We start from the raw sequence: 19,118 nt of genomic DNA, 5'->3' as shown, positions 1-19,118 counted from the left end.
AGACAAACTGACAAGCAAAATTACGTGCAGCTCTCTCATCCCAGCAACAAAATTTCCCACTCACCTACAATTTTTAGACACTTATTTCTTTATTAAAACCTCTTGGATCGGTTTGTAGCTTGGAAAAGAAATTAACCTTGTATCTTCTCTCTCTATTTTTTTTCTTTTTGTGTGTCCATGGAAAAGATTTTTTTGCAGTCCTCCGAAAGCTAGCAAAAAGACGACAGCAGAAAGATTTAACTGTTACCACAACCTTTTATTTTATTTATTTTATTTATTTTTTGCTCTTGCCAGACCTGATACCTTTTTCTTATCATAGGATTGAAAAAGACGTAATGTTACCACGGCCAGTACAATTATATGCCATGACGTTTCCTAGAGTCAGCTCCTACTCCACTTTTAATCAATGTAATCGCTTATGGAAAACTCAGTTGGTTGGCGTTTCATTCCTTTGAACAATTATTATTTTCAGCACATTTTCATCATCCATACACTAACTGGATGGTCACCCCATACACACAAGGTAAGTTCGACATTTTTATTTTAGATTTTGAGTTTCCTCACTTGCTTCACACGAAACTGTTGCACCTGCAAAGGCCGAAGTTGAGGGGGAAACTTAGGTAGTCATGCGGGCTCAGCACCCTCGCTTAATCAGTTTTCAGCGCAAAGTCCCCGGCGGGAGCTTAAATCTGGGTCATGTGTTATTTCATTGCAAGAATAAACACAACTATTGCGACTATTGCGTGATGCCCGGGAATGTTACTGTAAAGATACATGTGAAGGGCGAGTTTGTCTCACCAGTTGCATGACATAGCGAATACTGAGAGGAAACTAGAAACATAAACACCTAGTCAATGATCCACACACACACGCATACACGTAAACCCACACACTAAAAAAGCACAGGTGAAGTCAAAGAGGGGACAGGCAAAAACTGGTTCACAGCTAGGGTGAAGTGAAAGGAACAAGCTTAACAAGAACGTGGTATACGCGGACTTAAAACAATTTCGGGAGGAAGTAAAATATGCGAATCTATGGGAGTTAGGTTTATGAATAATGATGACATGGTAGAAAGGTTTCAAGAGCTCACGAGATGCCTTTTGTCGGTCAACAAGCCATTAGCGGTCTTCTTAAGTTCTGAAGCTCCTACTTATAAGTGGCAAAATTTAACTTCTGTAGACGTAGAGTGAAGCACAATGCACTCAAGATTCGTATTTTTACCCTTAGGACCGCACCCACTTACAGGGAAGATTTAAGTGTTAGGAAGACTAGCCAAGGGGGGGGGAAAAAGGTGAAAAAACACGGGCATAATGCTATTCCCAAAAAGGAGAGAGACAGAGAAACATGTGCAGAATATATTGGCCGCGGTTACACATGAGGAGACTGGCACGCTGGCAATCTATATCTGAGGCAGCGAGGGTCGTGCAATCACTTCCCTCACGCTATCCCTTAACAGATACTAGCCCAGCCCGGTCCGCAGCTCCACCGCCATCATCGATTGACGCATATCCGACAAGATGATATGCTGGTGAAAATCATTACTTACGTGTGTGTGTGTGTGTGTGTGTGTGCGCTTCTTTATGGCAATCCTATTTCTGTACACGTCTGTCTGTCTGTCTGCTTGTCTACCTATCTGTCTGTCTCTGTCATCCCCTCCCTGTCTCTTTCTCTCTCTCTTTCTCTCAAGTACACAATAGCACAAGACAGTCTAGCAGCATTATCACTATAGAAATAATAGATGGACGTAGGTATGTATGGGTGCTTTTATTCAGGTACTGCTATTTGTATGTTTATTTGATTCCTGAAGCTTTTCTTAGCTCCTTAAGCTCTTTTCTTTACGCACAAGGGAGAAAGACGCAAGGGAAAATACAAAACAGGAAATAAAGCTTATGTTCCATCTGAGCAGCTCCAATGCCTACTGACCATTGCCTAGGAACATAAAAGCCTCAGAAACTAAGTAAAGCGTAAAGTCCGCTGGAGATACACAAGGCAGCTCAAGTGTAGAATCGTTACCAGAAAGAAAACCTGCCATAAACTCCTTATATACTCCAGAATTACAGCACGTGTCGAGGTTACGATACTCCTGTGCCCCTACGCCTTCCCTGGAGGTTTGTTTACTGTGATCAGCTGTTTGCTCAGGGGGACAGCAAGGCCATCTCTCATCTGGCATTCCCACTGTACACAAGGCCTACCGTGTGAGGGTAGAGGGAGTAAGGATGCACGGCTGAAAGAGAACGCTGCGAGGGTGTAGGACAGAGAGGTCAAGGGTGAAGGCAGGTGGCACTGGATGAATGTAGGGTGTTCTGAAGGGTGAGTATAGGGTGACTTTGTAGGCAATGGTGCTTAGGGTATGGTGAAACGAGAGGACAGAGAAATCAAGGGTGAAAGGCAGGTAGAAGTGGATGCTAGGAGGGTGAGCAGTTGGAAGTAGGGCGTTCTAATGGGTGAGCTTAGGGTGAGTCTAGGGTAACGATTAGTGGGGAAGATAATAGAGGATGTGGTGAAGGATGTAGTGTGACAAGGTAAGAAAGGCATGAAGGATGAAAGGGTGAAGATTTCAAAGTAAGGTGATCTGAAGGGTGAAGGGGGTGAGGGAAGTAGGATGAAAAATGATGATAAATGGATCAGTCATGATAGGAGTTGGTGACAAAAGAGGATGAAGGGTGAGCATAAGGGTGAGGATCTGGGGACAGGGTGATGTGAAGGGTGACAAGTGGCTGGGATAAAGGGTGGGAGTCGCTGTGGAAACTTTGGGGGCGAGGCGGGAACCGGAATAACATAATGGGATAAGGATTTTTTTTTATGTGGCGACACTGATGCATTGTATCACTTAAGTTCACACATTACAAAGAGAAATGGTCGTTCTCTACCATTTCCACTTACTGACAGAAGGTTTTTGTCTCTTTAATAAGATGTTTTAATGCCTATTCTCTGTTTTTCTCTCTCTTTTCCTTCTCAAAACCTCTTTTCTCTTCTATAGCGCTTCTCCGTCTCTCTTTCCTCCTGTATATATATTTTTATATATTTTTTCTTATATCTTTCCCTTTCCTTATTTTTTCTCTTTCATTTACTTTCTCCTTCCTTTTCTCCAGTTCTCTTATTCATCCCTCTCTCCTTTTCTCCTCTCTCTTCTTCCCTCCTTCCATCCGTCCGTTCCCTCTCTATTCTCTACATCCGTAATTCTTCCATCCGTTTTCTCTTTCCCCTTCTTTGTGTCTCACTCATCTTTCCTTCTTCCCTCTTCTTTTATCTCCGTTTCCCTTCCTCCTTCCTATGCACTTTCTCTTCTGCCCGCCACTTTCTTAATTCTCTCCTCCATTCTTGATTTCCACTTCCTTTATCTCCATCATCCCTTTTCCCTTCCTTTCTTCCCTATGTTCAAATTTATCTTCCATGCCTTCATCAGTTCTATCCTCCCTGCCTCCCCTGCCGCCCTGCCTCACACGTGTATGGGATCGTGCAGGTTACCCATTCACCACGTAAGTCCCCAGGGAAATCTTGTGACCTTGGTTTGTATCCCATCCATGTAATGTGGGCGATGGAGGAGGGAGGCTGGGGTGGCGGTGGTGGTAGTGGTGGTGGTGGCGTAGGGAGGCCTGGATGTAGCAGTAAGGATGGCTGGTGAAAGTCGTGGTGTAATGTAACCATGCCCAGGGACGGTACAGATGATTTTAGTGTTATTTTGTGACTGTGTTATTCGTTGTTTTGCTCTTGAAACTTCTGGCTTGTTTCTTAGATGGGCCTGGATTAAGAAGGGATCTGATAGAAGTCTTTAAGTGGTTCAAGGGATAAAACAAAAGTAATGTAAATAAAATCTTCAGTATTAGTAGTCAAAAAAGTACAAGACACAACGGGGTCTTGACTTGATAAGGATATATTTGAAAAGGAAGGTAGGATGAAACCTTTCACATACGTATGGAGATGATGGATGGCAATAGGCAGGTATGATACATAAAAGAATAGCCACGTGTAGGCCAGATGGATTCTAGTAGCTTCCCACGTGTTCTTACGTAAGCTTATGTGATTTTTCTTCTTCATCTCTTACGTCTATCAAATCCCTTCTCCCTCTTCCGTTCTCCCTTCCTACATTATTCCTCACATGCATCCTTATTCCATTTACTCTTCATCTCTTGCTACTCCTCGTCTTCACTCTCATCCTGATCCTTATCCACTCTTCATCGCTTGCTCTTCATCCTCGTCTTCACTCTTACCTTGATACTCCTTAACGTCACCCTCAGCCTCCTACTCACCCCCAACAGCCTCACACTTTGGTTAGATCGCCTCGCCCAGAGTGGTGTCCGTGCCTTATCGGAAGTGACGAGCGATAACACAACACCCGCACCCAATTACATGATAATTTCCGGAATTACATAAACACCGCAGGCATGTGAGAGAGAGAGAGAGAGAGAGAGAGAGAGAGAGAGAGAGAGAGAGAGAGAGAGAGAGAGAGAGAGAGAGAGAGAGAGAGAGAGAGAGAGAGAGAGAGAGAGAGAGAGAGAGAGAGAGAGAGAGAGAGAGAGATATTCACCGACAGACAACAGACAGGCAAAAAAGTAAACAAAAGAGACAGACAGACTGATGGACAAGACCAGTCTGATGATTTAGAAATCTTGTTAATCTGTCAAGGGAGTAACAGAAACACCATTAAAAACCCGTGTCACTTTAACTAGAGGCTTCTGAAAGGATTATCCGGATTATCAAGAATGTTTCTCCTATTAAAAATGTAGAGATCTTGTTAATCTGTCAAGAGAATCAAAGAAACACCTTTAAAAACCCGTGTCACTTCATCTAGAGGCTGGAGGTGCGGCGCGGAAGCGTTTCAGAATATGTGCTTTACTGAGAAGAGTTTGCGTGATTGCGTGACCCACTTCACCAAGCGATTTTACTTTTCTTCAGCAGTTTCTTTTCCCTTAGTCGTTCCCCTCCGTCAATCCATCACCCAGTTTTGCGCGGTAACCTGCGTTGTTAGGATCGCGATGTCGCCTGGCGAGATCACAAGTAATGAAGGTGCAGCAGATGAGCGCGTGGTGTTAGGAGATCGAGGTGTTGGAAGTGAAGGGTGAGGTAACAGTCTGATGGTTTGCTCACGCCCTTGGTTTTCTTTCCTGTGGGTTCCGTATTTTCTTATGCTTTTTTTTCTTTCTTGTTTTCTCTTGTTCTTCCTTATTTTCTCTTGTTCGTGACTTATTTTCATATGTTCTTCCTTATTTTCTCTTTTTTTTATTTCCTCATATTCTTTTTTCTTATATTCGTTTTTTTCTTATGTTCTTTTCTTATTTTGTGGTCTTTCCTTATTTTCACATGTTCTATTCTTAATTTTTCTTTCTTTACTTCCTTTTGTTCTTCCCTTATTTTTCTATGTTATTTCCCTATTTTCTTATGTTCCTCCTTTATTCTCTTATATTCTTGCCCTATTTCTTTATAACATGGGATGATAGGCGGAAATAAGCAGGCATGCGTTATACAAGGACTGCCACGTGTAGGCCAACTGGCTTCTTGCAGCTTCCCTTACTTTTTTATATTCTTATTCAAGCCTTAATGATTTGCTTACGCCCAAGTTCTTGCAAGTAGCGTCCTCTCTTCTTACTCCTCTTTGTTTTCCCTTAATCGTCATTATAAGAATCTTAAGTTAAGATACAGTAGCTTAACACAAACAGCCTTGCCAGGACCAACAAACCTGGTTTATGTTTTTTTTATACGTTCCATTGCCTTCCCCTCCTCCTCCTCCTTTCCTTCCTGCTCCTCCTACTCCTGCTCCTCCTTCTCCTCTTCTTCCTCCTCCGGCTGGGTGTTAAAGAGACTGTTCCCCTTTGGTCTCCTCACCCTCCTCCCGCCATTCATATCACACAGTCTTGTCCGCAACTTCGATTTCAGGATAGCTTTGTGTATTGCTTGTGTGGTGTTTGACAATAACAGTTTTTCCCTTCTTTGATTCTAGTTCAGAAATTAAATTGATTTATCTACAAGCAGACACGTGTTTAGTATTTGCACTCGTATGTACGTAGATGTATATATTTTACAGGTTTTGCATCGGTTTATTTATTTATTTTTTTTATAATCTCTCTCCTTCTCTTGCTCTCGTTTTTTTTCTCTCTCTCTCTCTCTTTCTCACACACACACACACAGCTTGGCCTCGTTCTTCCATTCCCGTCAATACAAACAGCCACAGCAACAGCAACAACAGCAGCAGTACTTCCGCCAGGCGCCACACCTTGCCGTAACCCAGAAATACATCTCAATATATCTTACACCGAGCTAAAAAAAAAGAGAAAAACACTGATATACGTCGTGTTTGGCTGGAATGTGAGGCGGTGTCGCGAGGATATCGTTTCCATTGGATAGTGGTGGCGAGGGACGCAAGGTTTGGGGCGACAGGTGTTTCTAGATGAAAAATGCTCGACGTGGTGGAGAATGAGTAGTGTGGTAGGGAATGTCTAGTGTGTCTGGGAGGATGTGTTTGTGTGTGTGTGTGTGTGTGTGTGTGTGTGTGTGTGTGTGTGTGTGTGTGGGCGGGGAGGGAGGGTGTGGGCTGGTGAGAAATGAGCAGCGAGCTTGGGAATGTGTGGTGTAGCGGGGAATGGGTGTAGAGCGGTGTGGAATATATGGCATGACGTGGTGTAGTGTGGTGGGTGTACACTGCGTGGCTGCATAATGACCTCGCCTAACCTGCGCTTCCACCGAGCCCAGCACAGCCCCAGCCCTACCCTACCCACCTCTGCCCTCCACGTCATCAGAACGAGCAGCCTTTACCCGCCAGCCAACCAGCCTGCCAGCCAGCCATGCGTGGTGCAATCCTTCACCACCGCAGACACACAACACATTCAAAGAGCAATTAATCTCACTGCGTCTAAATGTAGGTAGTTACACACATGCTTATTCTGACAATCGCGAGGGTTAGAAACACTGATTGACGTACATTTTTCCCAAAATTACAGACCGATCCGCATCATTGGTCTGACCTAATGGACTTGATAGTTAAACACGCGTCGCAAACCCCGTAGACTTTCGGCGGATTCCAGGAAACTATACATCACGGGCCATTAAGGTGGTTTTCGGTAAGGGTACATATGTTGTGAGTAGCAGCTGCGGACTGTCATCCTGTGAGGGCCTTGCTTCTCGCCACACTTCCCATTCCAGGAAGCCACAGTCGATAATGCGATGTAATGGATATCGCGGAGGCAATAACTCGGCGAGTGTGAAGGGAACCAACCTCATTATGGAATCACGGAAGCCGCACTACGTCCGCCAGTTCCTACTATGTACTTAGTGCCTTCCATTGCCAGACGCGATATTCCATAGTGATAATACTGCAACGATACTTCTGCGGCCCTCATTATAACCTGGCGTTTCCGGAACCGTCATGTGTAGGTTCAGAGGCTCCCTTGCGTGGGTCATTGGCCTTCTGAAGTCTCCTTATTTCCTCATGTTCTGATTCTTATAACAAAGGTCTTATTATTGTTCCAGAAGGGCGTATTCTTAAATGCATTTGTTTCTCATAAGGACTATTTTCAAAGGTCTCAGACATAATTTATCAGCTCATGTCTGTTTTTTTCTATTGATGATAGTTTTTTTTTTATTTATCCACTTATCACTGGAATTATGCAAACATCCTCAAAAAACTCCAGCAATATACACTACAGCTTGTTGAAGGAAATCGAGATAAGGCGCTGAAATGTGAAAGAACTGGTCCTCGGTCGCAAACGCATTCTGAGTGCTGCTATCGATTACCTCACGCAATACGCTCAAGCTCCGTCTGTCAATAGGTGGTGGCATTTGATATTCATTACATTAGAATCTATTGTTATGAGAGTAGTAAATAGTCTTCTGTCAATTGTCAAACACAGCGAAATGACACTCCCTAACATTAAAAAAATATTTTTATGTTCTTGATAAATCAAAATTATTCAACTACTCTCTCTCTCTCTCTCTCTCTCTCTCTCTCTCTCTCTCTCTCTCTCTCTCTCTCTCCCACACATTCACGCACACACACACACACACACACACACACACACACACACACACACACACACACACACACACACGTGGTTCTTTTCCTCTGAATTTTACAAATGCTGCAGATTGCTACGTTCTTGAGCCATCACTTTGAGACCATTAGTGGTGGCCTCGGCACTGTAATGCTTCAAAGGCAGGCAAGTAAATTCATGACATCCTCATTATTCGGTGAAGGGCGATTCAGAATTGCAAGGTTATGCCAAGCGCTGCGTTATTTACAAGTTTGTGTTGTGTCTCAGTTGCAAATGAGTCCTAGACACCAACGAGAGAGTCTTTGGAGGGAATTGTGCGTGTGTGTGTGTGTGTGTGTGTGTGTGTGTGTGTGTGTGTGTGGCAGTTGAGTAAGTCAAGGAAAAAAAAAATACTTTGGCGGTGTCCATTACTGACTCAAATGTAAATAGTAACACTTTCCTAAACAATATTGTGTTTGTACACTTCAATATAATAATTAAACTCCAATGCTTGGTCAACACGAAATAGCCTTTAATCCTCGCAATATGTCTGCCAGTAACAAATATGCAAGGCTCAACTGGCGCCAAAACAAATAAAGCATGAAATGACCGATTCCGCGAAAGAGGATGAAACACGACGAGGAACAAGAGCAGGTGTGAACATTTTGCGTCCTGAACTGATCAAGGGCAGCCTGTGGTCAGTGTTCAACAATACTCTCTCTCACTAAACTGATCTAACTTACCTTTCAGTTAAGAGAATTATGAATGTATGTCAATGTAGTAATTTCTTAAACAATCTACTCCCTCGTTTCCAATGCGCCATTTGGGAAGATGCCAAAAGGCCGACAATATAAAAGTTATCACTCCCTAAGCCTCGTGACTGCACCCGGCGTACATTCTTATATCCTCTGCAACCTAGGATACCGACATATGATGCACAGTATTATGAAAAAAAGTTATATCTGATAATAATCCCTAAATGTAAGGATGAAGTCAGTGCATTCCATGTTTCATCATCTGACAAAAAAAACTATATAAAATAAAAAGAAAGGCGAGATCAATGGTGCATGAACTTTCATTTCCTCAATTTCCTCACACACACACACACACACACACACACACACACGAAAAAAAAAAAAAAAGAGATGAACGATGTGTCAGAACTTTTGATATATAATGCAGGTCTCACTGGAGGCGCTATGTTCCCTGTGCTGCCTGATGGCTCACTCCCTTGGCCGTCCAGGCACCGACGAGGAGGAGGAGGAGGAGGAGGAGGAGGAGGAAGAAAAGTAAAAAGAGATAGGGAGAAATAAAGTGGTAGATAGTTGGAGAAGACTCAGTAATCGTGTTGTTACTGTAGTCAGTGACTAGCTCTAAACAAAATTAAGTCACGGCGAGAAATGCATGGTGAGTATTGATATGCATGTCTTACACAGTAGCCGCCACGTAAAGAAATACCGTCGTATTGCAGCTTCCCTTATGTTCTTACTTCTTATGCTCCCAAAATCGGTATAACGGAGGCCAATTTAATTCTAGAAACGTCCCCATATTCTCCTCTTCAAACAGATCACTCGAGTACCCATGACAGGTGTCAGAGGGAGTATCTATGGAAGTAAATGAAGAGAGTTGCAGCCGGACTCGGTGAAGGTCATCCACGTCACCTCGCCGTCCTTGTCTGCCGTGTTATTTACGCCAGGATCTATTTCAAGGCCGTGCAGCAAAACTCGGCCCCTCCGCTTTCTCTCAACTCGACTTAACAAAAAGTCTTAATAAACAGTAAAATGGTACGGGTTCACGCACGCTCCCCTCTTTTCCAGCAGCGCCTACACCTCCCTCGCCACCCTCGCCGCCCACACCCTCCTCTTCCTCCTCCTCCTCCTCTTCCTCCTCCTCCCCATCACGGCCTTTGTCAATACACCAAAAGATTAACTTTTTTAAATATACTTCTGGGAAAAGAATATATTTGAGCTATCATCAAACTAGTGAAGCGATTCCCACGAAATCCTGAAATAAAGTGAACATCACAGACGCAAACTATTCGCCAGAGGGAAATTGCTTTCAATCCATTGTGGGAGAGTCTCAGTCCCTCGCCCGTCCGCACTCCCTGCTTCTCCCCGACGGATAGAATGTCTTGACTGACCTTTCAGAGCCCTGCAGAGAGGGAGGGGCGGCAGAGAATAGCCGCACCGCTAAGGGTCAAAGAGCAAGAAGCCCCAGAAAGGATAATTACTTGCGTGCACCACCAAATTATTTCCTATACCTAGCGATGTGTGTTGCCCTGCCTAGCCTGCCGAGACCTGCTCTGGCCTGCCGTCCTCTCTCTCTCTCTCTCTCTCTCTCTCTCTCTCTCTCTCTCTCTCTGTATGCGTGTATGTGCACTGGTCTATAACACAACCTGTAACACAACCTGTGCACTTAATTTCTGTTGTCCCCTTGAAGCATCAGGCACTTTCAGCTTTAGGTCCCCCATCCTGCAGCCCCGCCTCGCCCCCGCCTCTGTCCCGCGCACCACGTGTCCTTAAATTTAACGATAAAGAACCACACATACCCACGCACACACACACACACACACACACACACACACACACACACACACACACACACACACACACACACACACACACACACACACACACACACACACACGCCGCAGTCTCGTAATTATGAAAGGATTTAATGCAACTTTCCCTTTACAAAGCTCAGAGAAAGATGAAAACTGCAAACCAAAGGGAATTATATCATAATAATAATAATTTTGGATATGTGATTCGTAAAAGCATGCAAACATATATACATACAAACATATACATAATAGACTCCTGAATATATCTACTTTTGAAGGTGTCCGTGGCGTAGCTACAGATATTTGTATGTTTGCAAGGTGGAGCTTACTCGTGTCCTGCTCCCCATTTGTATATAACCAGACGCTTTTATGTGGCAGTAAAACATCGATTCCTCCACACTATTAACTTTTACTCATGTCCTTTTCTTGTACCTTTGACCGGCCTCTTTGAATGAAAACAAACAAACAAACAAACAAACAAACAAACAAGCACCTACAATAAAAAATAAAAGATTAAAAGAACAACACTTCAAAGGAACACCATGAAGATAACTGGCAAAGCTCAACACAGCTCCCTCTAGAGAACTCAATCCGTCCATCCTGCCACACCATGGAAGTACATAAGGAGCTGATACCAAAAATACCAGACGGCGGTCCGGGGTTCGATGCTTGGCCACAGACGGGATTCCTCTGGGACGAGTGCCTGTTCCTAGGTTCACTGAGGTTTATAATGAGTACCGGTCACCTAATAGTGGTAACGTAAGGAACTGGCCACCCTACTCCATGTGCCTAGGGGAGGATACAGCTACCTACAGCACCTCTTGACATTCATACATAATACACGTGTTTGCTGATCATGTGGACCAGTTGCAATAATGTCATGCCTGAACTTATGAAATGCAGCTGTAATTCAGAGTAAGCCTTTGATGTAGAATTTCAGCAGAATCCAGCTCTCAATTTAACTCAGTAAAATGTACATTGGGTGAATATTGAAAGCGTATAATTATTGAGAGGGAAGGGGAGATCATATCTACTAAACCGGCAATTGATGGAGGTGCTTCAATAAATCACCTTTCTCTTTTAATTCCTCTCCTCATCCCATTAACTATAATAAATGCAAAATGTCGAATTTGCACCTCGTATCTTTCTTTTGCCTTTCTCTTTTCATAATTTTCCTCTCTATCCCAATAACAATAACAAATACAAAACGCTGAAATTGTACTTTATATTTTTTCCTGCAACGGTTTTTTTTCCTTAAGTTATTTCCCTGCACCCTAACACCCTAAGTCCCCATTATTAAGATTATCAATCAAATCAGTAGATACATACGAGTACTCGGCTCCCTCTCTTATTTTCATGATGACTACACGGTGAACACAGTGACATGAGGACTTTGAGGTGACTGTCGTAATATTGGCAATACACAAGGGAACAACACTGAAAATACAGATGTAAAAAAAAGTATGTAAAAACTTGCGGCGTGACTAGCTCAACGTTTGTAAATTCATTTCAAAATCATGAACGGCACACACACACACACACACACACACACACACACACACACACACACACACACACACACACACACACACACACGGTAGAGATGTGGTATTCGGTGTGTTGGGCTTCTTTGGAACTCTCCAATATTTGGCGAGGTTTGAAGTAAAATGGAAACAGAATTATGTTTTGTTGACAGATACATTTGGGACTCCCTCCACTGGGGCGCGGCGGCCCGTATCCCACCCTCTTTAGCCAAGCCACTGACACTCGCAACACACAAACAGACATCACTAGTGCACAGCGTAACACAGCACACGTTAAATTTGTTGCCAACTGTGATGTCTTTAACCATTTTTCTTCGCAATACCCATCTATCAATGCATAGTATAAAAACTTACATAATATTTTATCTTTTTACTTTTTTTTCGGTTGCTCCGGTCCGGAATCAACCTTCTCCAACGCACTCCATCTTTTGCACCTTTCTCAGTCACATCCAGCACAGCCATGCCTTTCTTCGCTGCGTCCAGAAACTTTTTTTTTTTTTTAGTTTCCCTTTGCGTCCCCCACTTTCAAATCACTTTGTTGACTAGCCATTCCTGCTCACAAGTGTAAGAACCCTCTTAGTCACCTCAAGAAAACAGAGATACTGATCTGAAGGTATGAAACATTTGTAATAAAAGGCAGAGCACCCTGAGATGTTTGTACCAATGGAATGTGGGTACCTCCAGAAAGTATTGGTGTACATATGATGTATTCTTTTTGCTACCAGACTGGGGATTCCCTCCTCTTTATTTTTAGCCCTATATAGACAAGGCGTGACGTTTCTCCAAAGAGCAGCCGTCTGTTCTCATCGCCTTATAAGGAGAGGAAAGAATAACATTTAAGCAAACGCGTATTCTGAGCGCAGTCTCGTAGATGTAGCCACGTGTCTCGCAGTTTATGATCAAAAGCCCGCAGGTGCATCGTTTCCCTCGCTTCCTTCCGCATCTAAGAGTTCATCCCGGATCACAAGTTTGCTAAGCGGTGGAGTTTTCTCTGGAGCAATACTGCCACGTGTGTTCAGGTCAAGCGTGCACGAGATGGTCGAGCGAGGGTTGGCACACGTGAAGGAGCCGCGAGGAGCGATCATCAGACACGTGCGCCTCATGGGGAGTGAGGGAAGGGACGCGAGGTAGATGGAAACAATAATAACAATAATAATAAAAGAGGGGACTTCACTTTTAAGAATATCTTTACCTATAACATTTTACAGAAGCCCTTGTTCATTGCTGGGAGTCATATCAAGTCAGAGCACGGTTTGCTGGATGCTGCACAGACATGTCACCACCGAAGATAACAATATTACAAGGTACAGAAATGGCTGCACGGGACACAGCATCCATTGGTATAACCCGCAGGACACAACAATTGAAGCATCGTCCCTCGCCCAGCAAAAACAACTTGAATAATGACCACAGAGGAAAAAAAAAAAAAAAGAACATCGATGCGCGAACATAGTCCCAACACGCGCGACTTCACGAATATTCTCAAGCACCTCACGTTCTGGTGTCGCTGAATGACAACAGTGACGTCAGAAGGCCTCCTGACGTCAATCGGGGGAAATCCCTTCTGGTCTACATAACATACTAAAGCGATCCAACTTTCTTACCTTCATCCCTTCTTCCATCCTTTCTCCGAGTAAAGTTTTTTTTTATTTTCTATGAAGGGGGACAGGGATTGAGTTGAAATGCAAGGTAAATGCCTGTATTCTTAAACGTTTTGTCCTCACACGAGTGCCACAGAGATGATTAGTGGGTGTTTTTTGTCATTGATGATACAGAAGAAACCTTGTCAAGTAATGAAACTGAAGAAATACAGACAGACAGACCGACAGAAACAGACAGATGGATAAATAGAAAGACAGACGAACACTGAGGGTGACGGACAAAGAGAGACGGGCAGATAGACACACAAACAATTAGAAAGACGAGCCATGGAAAGTGTATATGTGTGTGTGTGTGTGTGTGTGTGTGTGTGTGTGTGTGTGTGTGTGTGTGTGTGTGTGTGTGTGTGTGTGTGTGTGTGTGTATCCACCCCTACGCGCGCGCGTGCGCACACACAGACACACACACACACACACACACACACACACACACACACACACACACACACACACACACACACACACACAACAAAGCATGCATTATGACAGTCCCCTTCCGAAACAGTAATATCTAATTGAGAAGGAGGGAGAGTATAGGGAGGAGGAGGACTGCGGAAGACAAGAGAAGGGTCGTGGTGAGTGATTCATATCAGCGGAGGCCGAACTGAGACGCGGCCCATCAATAAACCATCGGCGGCTCCCAAGGAACATAAAGAAACGATTTCCTCGCTGAGCCCCCAACGAGCGACGCATTAATCTTCATTACTCGGCCGCTCGGAAGGAGACGGAGGGGAGCAACAGAAAGGGAGGCGTGTGATTAATTGATAAGGGAGGCTAAGAAGGAAGCTAAATGGGAGAGAAGGAATCAAGAAAAGGTCTACTATTCAGCTCAAGTCCCCTCATGAGTAGACTAAATTTCCTGCTTATCGCTCGGCAGGTTTTCTTAAAATTCCAAGTCATCTATTCGTCTACATATATATTAGTCTATGTATATTAGTAAGGTTTATGTTTTTTTAACTCCTGTCTTTTGGGAACAAGATGAGTAGGTTTGTCTTTATTGTTTTTCTGATGATAGTTCTTTTCCTTTTTTTTTTTCCTTACTATTTCCATTCTTACTGTTGCTATCACTATCATTATCATCATCGGCAGTTGTAGATTGAAGTCTATAAATCATCAGGTCATGACCAAAAGTTCACATCCCAACTTTTGAGCTTCGTAATCAGACGGAAAGTTATGATTTATTGGCCGCCACCATACCATATAATATTATCTGAAACCTGTATTTTTCCCTTCATTTGTCTGGAGAAGGGAATGAAGGTTACGAGAGGCAGTGAGACACGCCATGGAGAAGAAAGGAGAGAGAGAGAGAGAGAGAGAGAGAGAGAGAGAGAGAGAGAGAGAGAGAGAGAGAGAGGAGAGAGAGAGAGGAGAGAGAGAGAGAGAGAGAGAGAGAGAGAGAGAGAGAGAGAGAGAGAGAGAGAGAATAGCAGGTGGATATATATGTTGGCATATTTTATATAAGAACTACCATGTATAGATTTACTGGCTTCTTGCAGCTTCCCTTGCGTTCCTACGGCAAAGAGAGAAAGAGACTAAATATTTCTTGCATTCTACCACTATCCACCTTTTTTTCTGGTGATTTATTCAGCCATACCAAAATCGCGTGCTGATTGCGGGCCACAGGTAGTCTTGGTCCTGGTTTCCGTGTTTGCCAGTGAAGGGTGACGGCGAGGGAAGGGAGAGGGCAGTCATGCAATGGGGAGGCGGTATAGAAGTACAGCCGCGGTCTTAATCGGGTAACAGACAGTATTTCCTCTAATCCTTTGATCTACTGGCAGTTTTCATACATAGCTGATGGATTCCTTGCAGATCAGAGGGGTTGAGATGGAGAGAAAATGATAAGCAGTGGAAGGAAGGGTGCTTGCTATCTCATCTCATCTCCTTGCGTATCCTTACATATTCTTGGTAGATCAGAGGGGTTGAGATGGAGGGAAAAGAATAAGCAGTGAAAGGCAAGTTACTCGATTTGCGGTGTTGACTGCGCAAAGATCCTTCATCATAGACAAAAAAAAAAAAAGCATCTTCGAAAACCAGAATAATCCCTGAAGTTTGAAAGTAGATCTGACTTGGAAACAATACGAATGCAACCTCTTGTGTGTGTGTGTTTTTTTTCTTCTTTTCTGACGTTTTGCGTATGCTAAAAGACAGATGCGTAACAGAAACCCTAGAAAATCAGATGATCAGTAACTCACCTGTATGATTAGTTTGCGTAACACTTGGAGACGCTTCACCAGGTAATTATTTTGTCCATTAAACTTGGAGTCTTGTAAGATAACCAATTTAAACTCCATCAGGCATATGGAGACTGCCGACACTGTTCAACTTGGACTCCAAACTGCTCATGAAGTTCGGCGTAATTAGATCAACCCAACTCTTACTCTACTTCGTCACGGCGACTCTGGCAAGGTAACATCGCGAGCTTGGTAACACTGCCGCTGTCCGGTGCTCTCGTACGCTGATTGGCTCAAGTGTTTCCGTTTTCTTTCGACATGTGTGACAAACTGACTTTATACTTATAGCAAAATATTTATTCATTTACAAGTTATTGCATTTTACCTGCACAAATAATCCGGTATCATACAAACAACGGAGGATTTTGTTACAAATGCAAAGCCAGTTTGCTGAGTGACTGAAAAGAAAACGCGGATTTTTCAATATCTTTATCCTATTCATGCCTTCCTTTTCTTCGTAGGATTTATATAAGTCAACCCAAGTCATGAAAAATGGATTTAGAAAGGGGGAGTATAATTCTCGACTGACAACACACACACACACACACACACACACACACACACACACACACACACACACACACACACACACACACACACACACACACACACTTGATATACCCCTTCATTACTTAACACTCATCCAATCTTCCCGAGGATCTCCATCTTACGGGTAAAACCTCACATACATAGGGACGTAACACTGGCATGAGGTGCACGAAGCCACTGGAAAGGAGAACACAAGGTAAACGTGAATTATATCCAGCTTCTCTTCAGCTGCATCACGCGCTTTTGACCTTATGATTTACTAAGGTCATCATTTCAGACCAGTGACTCGTATACCTGCCAAGCGTCTCCATGTAAACACTAAAGATTTACATGGTCAGGTCCTCACAATGCATGTTGCCCTTGATAGGAGACTAAACACAACATAGGAATATTAAAGCATAAGTGAGCACTCAATAAGGGATGATAGGGAGGTTGAGAAGATGAGATGCACTTATGAATGGGGATGATAAGTGGATATAGGGAGGTATGCTTTATACAGGAAGTGGCACATGTAGACCTGTTCGCTTCTTGCTGGTTTCCTTATGTTCCTGTGTGTGTGTGTGTGTGTGTGTGTGTTTACGATTCTAGGGCACACTTTTGAAGCTACAACGATGATTTATGGTACGGGGGCGTAGTATTTTGACCTGCGGATGGCCGTGGGCTAATGTCGTTAAGCTCCATCGCCATCACCACCGTTACGAGCACTTATAACTATTCAACATGCCTGCGCTGCGAATTCCCACCCATTACTACAGGAAAAAGAGAACTTCCAGTGGGACAGACCAGTGGTAGACTTCAGCTCGAGAGGAGAGGGGTGTGACGGGTTTTGAGTGTTCCTGTGTGTGCATTGGTGCCAAAATAGTCCACTCTTTTTTCTTTAGCGGGATTTATCAGGCAGATTATTTTTATGTATTGCTGTTGCTTTTCGTACTGTTTTGATAGATCCGCTTCATTTAACTTACTTCCTCTGTTTGTCTCTGCTCGTATGTTTCTTTCTTTCCCTCTCTCTTAAATACACACACACACACACACACACACACACACACACACACACACACACACACACAAATCCCACTCCAGCCTGGCGAGTGAAAGAAGGGGGGGACGGAAGGAACGAAGGAAGGAAGGAAGGAAGGAAGGAAGGAAGGCTGGGCTGGCCTGGGCTGGGCTGGGCAGGGTGGGTGCCTGGGCTGAGCTGGGCTGGGCTGGCTCGGGGCTCAATACGCAGCAGGATCCTTGATGAAGTAAATGCCGGGATCAATGCTTGTTGCTGTTTCCGGAGCCTGGGCGAGGGCGCTGTGGTGGGGGATTAATCCTAAATTGCTTTTAGGGTAGACACACGAACCGACTGGAGGAGGAGGAGGACGAGGAGGAGGAGGAGGTGGAGTTATTGGAGGAAGAGGGTTGGGGTGCCGGGTGAGGGTGCCCCGCTGTGTTCCTCTGTTAATTGCTGGGCATTACGGAGACTTTAATTTACAGGATGAATTTAGGTTGAGGTAATTAATGGCGAGGCGACACCTGGGGTATTAAACAACTTAATTGATGGAGCGCATAAAGACAGCGGCATTAATTCGTGTTGGAGGTTGCTGAAGGCGGCGCGGTAATTGAATGGAGGGTGCAAGAGAGAGAGAGAGAGAGAGAGAGAGAGAGAGAGAGAGAGAGAGAGAGAGAGAGAGAGAGAGAGAGAGAGAGAGAGAGAGAGAGACGACGAAGGCAATGACGAAGACGACGACGATATCAACAGCATGAGTTTGTAATGCAATGTCACCATCAACGCTCTCATCATTACTGGTTGTTCACGCGTGGTCACAAGTTGAGGAACCTCCTGCTGTCACTTGCACTGTGCTTAGCGTTTACTCCCAACCTCAAGTCCTCTGATCTGCTCACAGTTTTACGAAGCCTGACAGGTAATAGATTCCGGGTAGCCAGAGGACTTGAGACTGAGGGAAACCAGGAGTAAACACAATGGAAAGAATTGTGGTATACTCACTCGTCTATTGATCATAAATATGCGGGTATTGAACTCCCTGGACACAAAGGTGGCGGCAGATTGGGACTTCAATGACGCGTTATGAGTGACCTAGTCCTGTTCGCACCGCATATGTGTGTGCAGCATCAAATCTGCACGCAGCATTGTTCTCCATTGTGGCATTGCTGATTGGTTTCGTGCAGCAATGTGTAAAACCCTATGGCAGTGCAGCCTCCCGTTTTCTCACTCACTCTCGCCTGCGCCCTCCTGTTCTCTAATGTCATTTAAGTCTATATCGGTGACTGTCACGAAGTCCTAGAGGTGGTCGTGATTACAAGTCAGGTAACCTTCCACACTCATTTCCACTGTGCTTTGCATCTTCCTTTAGTTTTCCGCTGACAATCAAAACAAGCTGTGACAATTGGCGGAAGAGCAAAGGACGTACGATTCAGGGAAAACTATATCCAGACAGGAGACGAATACGGTTTGTTACTCGATTTCCTATACAAAGATGAGTATGTTTTAGCATTTGCCAGGTGTAGATCCACTGGCTTCCTTCAGTATCCCTTATTTTCTTACGTTCTTAGGTAGTGAGCCAGTAATTCGCCATGAACCCCTTTATGCCTCCCACACACGTGTC

The sequence above is a fragment of the Scylla paramamosain genome, chromosome 21, assembly GCF_035594125.1.
Source record: "Scylla paramamosain isolate STU-SP2022 chromosome 21, ASM3559412v1, whole genome shotgun sequence".
Lineage (NCBI taxonomy): Eukaryota > Metazoa > Arthropoda > Malacostraca > Decapoda > Portunidae > Scylla > Scylla paramamosain.
Note: the sequence above shows the minus strand (reverse complement) of the source record.